The following is an 8,247-nucleotide window of genomic DNA, read 5'->3' as shown; positions in this document are numbered from 1 at the left end:
AGAAAAAAAAAAAGGCAAAGGAGCTCCACACTTGGACTTAATTTCATACAAAGCTCCGACGACAGAGGCCATAACTGTTGAGAGTTGCTTTTGGGGCAAATTAAACCAGTAAAATTTTAAACTCTTCCTCCATATTAAAGGGATTGAATAAATTGGCCACTTTGGTGTACCTGTGTCCTGCGAATTGTCCAGTTGGAGATGGAGGTTTAGAAAGTGAGTTTCAGTCTTGTTTAAGTCTCTTCCCATCAGACTGGTCTCGTGATTTCCTACACACCATGTTACTTCCTGTCTACCTTTCCTTGGTGTTGTTCATGCCTGGATTGTCTCCTGTACCTGCTCAAACCTTGGTCCATTCTCATTTGTACCATGGAAGTTTGTCATGCTGGATACTGTCAGAACTAATTTTACATAAGTTTGCGTTAAGGTGCAAAGCACATGTTTTGTATATTTTCTGTTTTTTGTGTTTGTGTATATTTTATGGTTTCGCTTCAAGAAATTTTATGGGAAGGGAAATAGCAAGATGTAAAGAGCAAAAAAGTCATCATTCTCTTTCAATTGTTAGAACATCTATCTGCAATCATAATTATGATGCACTGTGGTATGTGTTAAAATAGGAAATACATGTAACGTCCCGTAGGAGCAGCAAACTCAGTGGTGTTGGTGAGGGTGTGTCATGGAAGTAATTACAACGCAGGTGACTGTTGGTTGGGGTCCTGCAACATTAGTGTGCCTTCCCTGTGTCCAGTAGTGGTCTGGAGGGGTCAGGAAGCCTGCCTTTGAATTTGAGGGAACAGAGGGTTTGAGGTCCGCTCTCTTCTATTGCTCTAGTACACTGCACAGCAGCAGTATACTGGGTTTATAGTTGACGTTTAAATCGCTGATTGATCATTAAGATTGGGATGTATCTTTGGAAATGAAAATAGGAAGAATCGTATGCTTTTTCTTTTTTTTCCTATATCTGAAAAGGTATGTAGTACTTTGCTGAGTGGTTGGGAATCAAGTTTGCAGTATTCAGTGTATTCAGTTTTAGTATCTAAGTAGAATTAAACTGTTGCTGTAAACTGGAATAGCACTTTGTTACTGACAAGTTTTAGAATGCATGTGTTCGTCAATTACCTGTTTGGGAAGATTGTAGTTAATGATTTTGAGAATGTGGCTATAAACTTCCAACTGACTCAAGAAAAGCAAATAAGTCAAGATTGACAAATGTATAGGCTCTTCATCTTATTGTGTGTGTGGGTTTTTTTTTTTTCCTTTTAGTTATTTGTCAAGGTATAAAGAATTCTATCACACTTAAGACAAGTTAAGTAAACTTCACGGGGTGTATTCTGACATGGCATGGAGCCGATCCCATGGCCTAGATCTTAAAGGTGATTTTATGTTTAAACTTTCATGAAAACATATGTGATTGAAACACATTAATATATTGATACAGAGGGCAGTTAATTTTTGTCTTTTTTTTTTGTGTGTGTGGTACTGTTGTGGCCTCTCCCATTGCGGAGCACAGGCTCTGGACGCACAGGCTCAGCGGCCATGGCTCACGGGCCTAGCCGCTCCGCGGCATGTGGGATCTTCCCGGACCGGGGCACGAACCCATGTCCCCTGCATTGGCAGGCGGACTCTCAACCACTGCGCCACCAGGGAAGCCCTAATTTTTGTCTTTTGATACATGTGAGCGCAGCTTTCATTTTGCTGAAAGAATGTGACCAGTTTTCAGTTTGGGATTCTACCATTTAGTAAAGATAGTCCACTTAATTTTAGAAATAGATTTAATATATAATACCTAATAATACTTTTATGAATGTTTTTTTACTGAAAACTTTTATTGTAATACTCTGAAGAAACTATGCCATTCTAGTCTTCAAGACTTAAATGAATCAAGTGTTTATTAGCTGTTGTAGTTTTTAAACTAATAAAAGTCACTACATCAGCAATTTGTAAATACAGTTTTTAAAATAATGCCTTAACAACTTTACAGTGGTTATAATGACTGTATTTAGGCCTAAAGTTAGTTAATAATTTGACATGAAGGCTTTTTAATAGTTTGATGGTGCAGATCAGGGATAGGTAAACTCTGGCTGGTGGGCCAGATGCAGCCCGTCGCCTGGCTTTGTAAAGGAAGTTTTTCTGGAACATAGTCGCACCCGTTGTTTACATGGTAGTTATGGCTCCTTTCACCCTACACCAGTGGGGCAGAGTAGTTGCAACAGTAACTGTACAGCCCACAAATCTGGAAATGTTTAAATTTAGATTTTAAAAATTGAAAAATTCTTTGAGCCTATACAGGGCAAGTGCATTGACCCCTGAGGTAGAAAACAGTCAGGAACTTGGGTGCGGAAGCCAAATGGCCTAGGTTCAAATCCCCTTTCTCCCATTTCATAGCTAGTGACCATGGGCAAATCACTTAACCTCTATGCCTCCTTATGAGGTTTAAATGCACTTATTTGTATAAATAGTGCCTGGCACATACTAAGCGCTGTGTAAGTGATTGCTGTTGTTTCTGCTTGGAGCTTTAATAAGTTATTGTTAATAGAAAAATGACACTAATGATTTTCCTTTTAGAGTAACAAAGGCACTTTGAGTCTTTTACTTTTTCAGGAATGTAAGAAGACTTTTTTCATTGACAGTCAGTGTTCCCTGTTACCAAAATTTACTTTATGAATATAAAGAATTGAATGTCTTCAAGACAGTACTTTTGCTTAAATGTCAAACCATTATTTTCCCAAGGCACATCAAACTGGCTCTGCATAGTCCAGGCCTCTAAAGCTTGTGTGCACACCCTAGGTAGCATGTGAGGTACATTTTGTAAATATAGTTTTTTAAATAATGCTTGAGACTTCCCTGGCGGTCCAGCAGTTAACACTATGTGCTCCCAATGTAGGGGGCTTGGGTTCGATCCCTGCTCAAGGAACTAGATCCCACGTTCCTGCCATAACTAAGAGCCCACATGCCACAACTAAAAGATCCGGCATGCTGCAACTAAAGACCGGCACAGCCAAACAAACAAATAAATAAATAAATCTTTATAAAAAATAAGTAAAATAAAATAATGCCTTAGGAGTTAGGAAAAGAAAATATTAGAACATTTTTACCTTTGTATTATTTTTAAAAATCTGTGTAGTTTATCATGTACATAAATTCTATGTATGGAACTTTGTGTATATAATTTGTTAATAAATAAGATGCATATTAAAAAGTTTTCTTATGGTTTGCCCAGTCAGGTGTTTGGAGGCCATTGGAGGACAGGATGATGAAATATAGGGCCTCAGCAAAGATAGAATTTAGAACCAATTCCCTGACTTAGAAGATAAGGAAAATAATTCATAGACTGTAATTGAGTTGTCCAACTTTGCATAAGTGTTCAGAAACAGGAAATGCAGTGGCTAGAATCTAATCACTGACCAAGCAGAATCTGGGTCACTGGACTCGTAAACCAGAAGTGACTGTTGAATTTCTCAGGTTGATGCTCCTGGCATATATGCTTGATCTGTGTGTGTGTGTAACTCTCTGACAGAATAAGCCATACTCAGGCACACCCTGTTTCCTTATTCAAGCATCTTAATTTCATCCCATTAAATCTTTGAAGTATCCGACTACCAGAAGGCATGAAGAAACCTGGGCTGAGAGTCTTCATTCCAGGAGACGTGATCTTGACTGCATGGCTGGTTTGAGGCGCATCACTCTGAACTGCAACCCGCTCATTGGTGACCTGGGTGCAAGTGCTTTGGCAGAATCTCTTAGTGAGGATTTATGGCTTAGAGGGAAATTCTAAAATTGAAAATATTGAATTTTTAATATGAAATATGCTTAGCTTTTGGCATACTATTGTGATAGGATTTTTTAAAGCCTCATTTTACTGATAGCTTTTATTTTGCTTTTCAACTTTCTCTAAGAGTTGCATATATCCTTTACAGAAAATACAGAGTAACAAGAGAACCTATAATTTTAATACCCAGATATAATCACTGTTCATTTTGGCGTATATACTTTCAGTCTTTTTTTTCCTACAAATATATATGTACACTTAGGGATTCCAAAAATAGAATTGTAGTATACTTGCTATTTCACATTCCTGCTTTTTTCACTTAATGATGTATCATGTAGTATTGCGTCGTATTGATGTCCCATAGTTTAATCAATTCTTTGCAGTTCTATTTAGACAGTTTGCTTTTCCCTGTCAGAAACAATGTGAATACGTTGTATATACATCTCTGTGTGCATCGGGATTACTTCTGTAGAATAAGGTACTACAAGTGGAATGACTAAGTGTGACCTATTTTTAAGACATTTGATACACATGGCCAAATTACCACCCAGAAAGGCTATGCCAATTTGTAGTCCACCCCAACAGTAGATGGGAAGCCTGCCTCTCACAAACACTGGGCTGTAGCACTTGTAAAAAAATGTAAAACTACAAAAATGAGTACCTGTCCATTTTCTATGCAAGTGGGATTACTCCAAATTTTATAACTTTTTTCAATTAATTTAGTATGAGCATTTTAGCAAATCAGTAAATTTGTATCTCCTACATCATTTTTTCTGATTGTTCAGTATTCCATTATATGAATATGCCACAGTGCACATAGCTTATCCATTCTTGTATATAAGCTTTGTCCAGTTTTTCAGTTACAAATAGTACTCTGATATATATCCTTACCTATATCTCTGACTATTTCTTCTGGTTAAATTCTTAGAAAGAGAGTTGTTGGATCCAAAGTGTATAGACATTATTTAAAGGCTTTTCTTACAGAATCTTGGCTTCATCTGATAGGAGAATAACCACATTTTGTTTTATTTTGTATTCATCTGATTGACTGGTGAGGTTTACTGGCTGTTTGTATTAATTTGGCTATTTGGTTAATTATACCCTGTGTCCATTCTTAGTGTAGTGAGAGTTTGTAAGGGTTGTATCATATCCTGTCAGATCCGTATGTCTGACTTGCTATTTCTGTGTGTCATGGGGGTGTTGAAAGACTCCAGTTATTTTAATGTGATGGTCCACACAACACTTAAACAAAAGACTCATCATAGTTTCCTTTCATGTAATATTTTTTAATCCCTGTGCTTTAGTGATGATCCCTTTGGTTTAAATGAGTAGGTTGTTCAGCCCCAGAACTACTAGAATTCATGATCAGTTTTTCTGGTTTTTGTCTGACCTTTTACTGCGAGGGTTCTTGACCATCATACTTTCATGATAGGTTTTTAGTATGTATTCTCTATTCACACATTGTTGAAAGTTTTTATTATTTGTATCCTCTTAGACTTGTCTTTTTTCCTCTAAAACTAACAGTTATTACATTTCTTCTATTTTGTTTTCCCCTTTGAACTAGTTTCAAGTGTGATTTGGAGCTGAAGATCATGATCAAAAGAATGCAGTGCATTTCTGAGCTCCACCAGGTTTTGCTTGTGAGGTTTACATGCCCCTGCCGCCCTTGCTAATTATGAACTGAGATTCATTTTGTGATGCTTTTTGCTCATAGGTTATATACAGTTATTCTTCAGTTCTGTAATTGTAAAATCTGTTGTCTGATCTATTGGTACTAAAGCCAGGGTTATCATTGCACATCCAAGAAGAGGTTTTTAAATTGGATTATGCATTATGTGTGTGCGTATTTGTCTCTGTTTTTTTCCATACCCAAAATTACAAACCTGCCATGACTTGTCTTGTGCAGGACTCTTCCACACGTGAGAAAATGAGAGTTGTCTATATGTTAAATCTGTAGAGTTAGCAAGTGACCTTTTGTCTTTCATCGAAAGCACTTGACCTGCAGCAGTGCGGCCTCACCAGTGAAGGAGCAAAGGCTCTACTAAAGGCCCTTGAAACCAACAGAACTCTGCTCATTCTGGATATAAGAAAAAATCTGCTGGTTGGTATGTGGTCACTTTTTTAAAATTGATAAACACATAGCAAAACAAAAAGAATTTGTTCAGGTATTGACAGTTTTTTAAAACTTAATGTGTTTAACTTTCCTCATCATATCCAGTTGGCCCTTGAACAACGTGGGTTTAGGGGTGTAGACCCCTACGCAGTTGAAGATCTGGGTATAAGTTTATAGTCAGTGGTTCCACATCTGTGGATTCAACCAACCTTGGATCATGTAGGACGATAGTACCTATTTATTGAAAACTATGCGTGTGTCAGTGGACCCGTGAGGTTCAAACCCATGTTGTTCAAGCTTCAACTGTACTTTTCTAGTGTTGCACTTCCCTTATGTTTTTAGCAGCTACTGTACTAATTAAAGTGAATTATACTTGTCAATTTTTCTTATCTCTACTCTGAATAGAGGTGAACCTAGATACTAAGGCTGCTTCCACCAAGACCATTCTTTCTTTCATTTGCAACCTCTGAATTCTTGCCAGGAGTACTTTATTCATTTGTCAGATTCACAAGTAATTTTGTAATCATCTTCTGTGTGCCAGATACGGGTTTAGGGACTAGGGATAAAGCAGTGAACCAGACAGACAAAAGTCTTGCCCTCATGGAGCTTACATTCTAGTGAAGGAGATCAGATAGAAATGAGTAAACAGATAAGTCATATAACTTTAGAGAGTAGGAAGTGCAAAAGTATCTTAATGTAAGGAGAGTGAGGGAGAGCAGGTAGGACTCCATTGGATAGGTTTGTTAGGGGACAGCTTCACTGGAGAAGTGGCATTTGAACGGAGACCTGAATGAAGAGAGGAGCAAGCCATGGAAGATGTGGAGTAAGCACATTCCAGGACAAGGAGGCAATGAGTATGTAGGCATGTAGGTGGGTGGAGTATTTAAGGAAAAGCAAGGAGGCCAATCTGGGCAGAGTACCGAGTGAAGAAGAGTGTGGTAGGACATGAGGTCAAGGAGCTAGCCAGGGGTCTGCTCTTGTAAAGTCTTGAAGGCCAGAGTAAAGATGTGGATTATTCTAAATGAGTAGAGGGGTTTGAACTGGAAAAAGGCATGATCCAAATCGTATCTGAATAAGGTGACCTGGTATAGAGAAGGGACTTGGGAGGATAAAGAAGAGGAACAGGGGTCTTCCCTGGTGGCGCAGTGGTTGAGAATCCGCCTGCCGATGCAGGGGACGCGGGTTCGTGCCCCGGTCCGGGAAGATCCCACATGCCGCGGAGCGACTGGGCCCGTGAGCCTTGGCCGCTGAGCCTGCGCGTCCGGAGCCTGTGCTCCGCAACGGGAGAGGCCACAACAGTGAGAGGCCCGTGTACAGCAAAAAAAAAAAAAAAAAGAAAAAAGAAGAGGAACAGGGAGACCAGTTAGGAGACTATCACAGTGCTCCAAATAAGAGATGTTTATGGCCTAGGTTAGGTTGGAAGTTTGCAGCAAGTGAAAAGTGGTTGAATTCAGGTTGTGTTTTGAGGGTGTAGCTATCAAGACCTGCAGATAGATGTGAGGTATGAAGGAAATAGTAACACGGAGACAAGTCGTTGATGATTATGTGTGCAACTGGGTAGTATCCCTTAGAAGAAGGGGGCTGATGGGAGGAGCAGCTTTTGAGGGAATATCAGGACTTGGTTTGTTATCTTGGATGCCCTGGTTTGATATCTTAGATGCTCTTTAGGTATCTAAGCGTCTGGATGGTGCTCAGACTGTACTTTGTATCCAAAGGTATCCAAAGCCACTTTAGATGCAAAATGTTTCAAGTTGACCTTTGCTGCTGCCAAAATAGTAGCCACTGTGGGCAGTCTGCAAGATGGCATCTTAGGTTTCTGAGGAAGAAATTAGAATACACAAAGGGGGCAATAAGTGTATAATTATATAATGTAGATTTCATATTTAAATGTATGGGAAAAGCAATAATTAGTTGCCTTTTGGTTTTAAATGGAAATAGCCACTCATTGGAAAATAATTACTCTAATTTCAATTCATTTTACTTTAGGTCATTCTGTGATGGAAACAGTTACCAAACAAGTTCTCCAGATGGAAGGAATGCCAAGTCAGAGGTATATAACATGTTTCAGTTCTCTCGGAAGAATTTCTCTTTTAATGGCTTGGTTTTCTTTCTTTCTTTTTTTTTTTTTTTTTTTGCACGAACCCGCATCCCCTGCATCGGCAGGCGGACTCTCAATCACTGCGCCACCAGGGAGGCCCTTCTTTCTTTCTTAAAAGAAAATTATCAAGGTACTTTCTGCCATCTTAAAACTAAGATTTGAGTCAAATCAAATGGCTTTTCTGTTTTTGAAAATGTTGTGTGATGCTTTAATTTAGGTTCCCAGATATGCAGATTGAAAACCTTTTAACTTTTTATTTTCTGTAACATA

General features: G+C 38.7%; 1 pseudogene across 1 annotated transcript in view; it reads left to right on the top strand.

The window, feature by feature from the left end:
* The window catches only part of LOC308610805 (centrosomal protein of 78 kDa-like), a 262,130-nt pseudogene extending 256,074 nt beyond the window's left edge, over positions 1–6,056 (top strand). Inside the window, exons 2-6 of the transcript in view lie at positions 141–213; positions 1,261–1,370; positions 3,587–3,761; positions 5,758–5,867; positions 5,985–6,056. The product of the transcript in view is annotated as a centrosomal protein of 78 kDa-like (transcript). The remainder of the gene's footprint in view (positions 1–140; positions 214–1,260; positions 1,371–3,586; positions 3,762–5,757; positions 5,868–5,984) is intronic.
* The last annotated feature ends 2,191 nt before the right edge of the window (positions 6,057–8,247 follow it).

This window comes from Mesoplodon bidens (genome assembly GCF_964165515.1).
Source record: "Mesoplodon bidens genome assembly, contig: HAP1_SCAFFOLD_126, whole genome shotgun sequence".
Lineage (NCBI taxonomy): Eukaryota > Metazoa > Chordata > Mammalia > Artiodactyla > Ziphiidae > Mesoplodon > Mesoplodon bidens.
The sequence above is the reverse complement of the archived record's forward strand: the minus strand, read 5'-3'. Positions and strand labels throughout refer to the sequence as shown.